Source organism: Gadus chalcogrammus, chromosome 13, assembly GCF_026213295.1.
Source record: "Gadus chalcogrammus isolate NIFS_2021 chromosome 13, NIFS_Gcha_1.0, whole genome shotgun sequence".
NCBI lineage: Eukaryota > Metazoa > Chordata > Actinopteri > Gadiformes > Gadidae > Gadus > Gadus chalcogrammus.
Window position 1 is genome coordinate 4394746 of NC_079424.1, and position 1378 is coordinate 4396123.

A 1378-nucleotide genomic window follows, 5' to 3' on the forward strand; every position below is an offset into this window, starting at 1 on the left:
TCTCTCCCCTCTCTCTCTCTCTCCACTCTCTCTCTCTCCCTCTCTCTCTCTCTCTCTCTCTCTCTCTCTCTCTCTCTCTCTCTCTCTCTCTCTCTCTCTCTCTCTCTCTCTCTCTCTCTCTCTCTCTCTCTCTCTCTCTCTCTCTCTCTCTCTCTCTCTATATATATATATATATTCCTGTGATGCTGATTCAAACCCCGCCCCTTTTAGGAACCATAAACTTTGCATTAAAGGTTGTAAAAGTTGTATTTATTTTTTGTATTTTATTCACTGAACAGAGGAGGGAACGATGGGAACCAGATATATTGTTGTGTTTCTAACCACTGAGTTATATAGGAGGAAGAACGCAGGTGTGGTGTCTCTAAAAGCTGCTTTAGCTTATGAGTAATTGAAGTAACATTTTGAGCTTGTTTTGAGTTGGTGGATGGCTTCACTGGTCAACATGGAGCCTGGCATTCACATCTAACATCGATCACCTACCATCTAACATTAACATCTAAAATCATCTACCAATAACATCTGACATTATTATTAAACATCTACCATCTCAAACATCCAACATCAACCATTTACGTCTAACATAAACATCTTACGTCTAACACCTAACATCTAACATTGACATCTAAAAATGAACATCTCACATTTATCATTCAGCTCAAACATTAACATCTAACAACTAATATCTCACATTTAACATTAATATCAAACATTAACATCTTACATCTCACATCTGCTCCTAACTGTGATCCTCGTTTGGTTTTGGGAGGCAAATGACTGCCAATAGTGGCTCATGGCATGCGGGCACTCACGGCATGCGTGCACACACGAACACACACACACACACACACACACACACACACACACACACACACACACACACACACACACACACACACACACACACACACACACACACACCAACAAACAAAAAAACACAGAGCAGGAAACGAACCCTCTTCTAAATATAAACAATCATATGCTACGAATAAAAACGAAGCCTGAATCCGCAGTCAGGACCTGCCGCTCAGTCGCCGTATCCGGCTTTTCCGTAACGCTGCCACCTGGTGGTAAGTCGGCTTCGATCAATCACAAGGAATTCACCTCCCTAAGATGGTTTACTTTACTGCAATCTCTGAAGATCTTATTTATTTAAATGAGAGAGGAATGGTAGGTTCTGGATGTTCTCGGAACATCAGTGAAGGTCTGTCCCATTTTGAATAGTTTTTAAATACCGGCCTAGCAATGATTACAGTTGTAGAATTTAGCTGAGCTACTTGAAAAATAACATAATCAGTCAAGTAGGAGGTACCTTTGAAGAAGATTTTAAATACACATTTTAGACCCAAACATCCGCTGTAATTGAATAAGCGTTCCACCC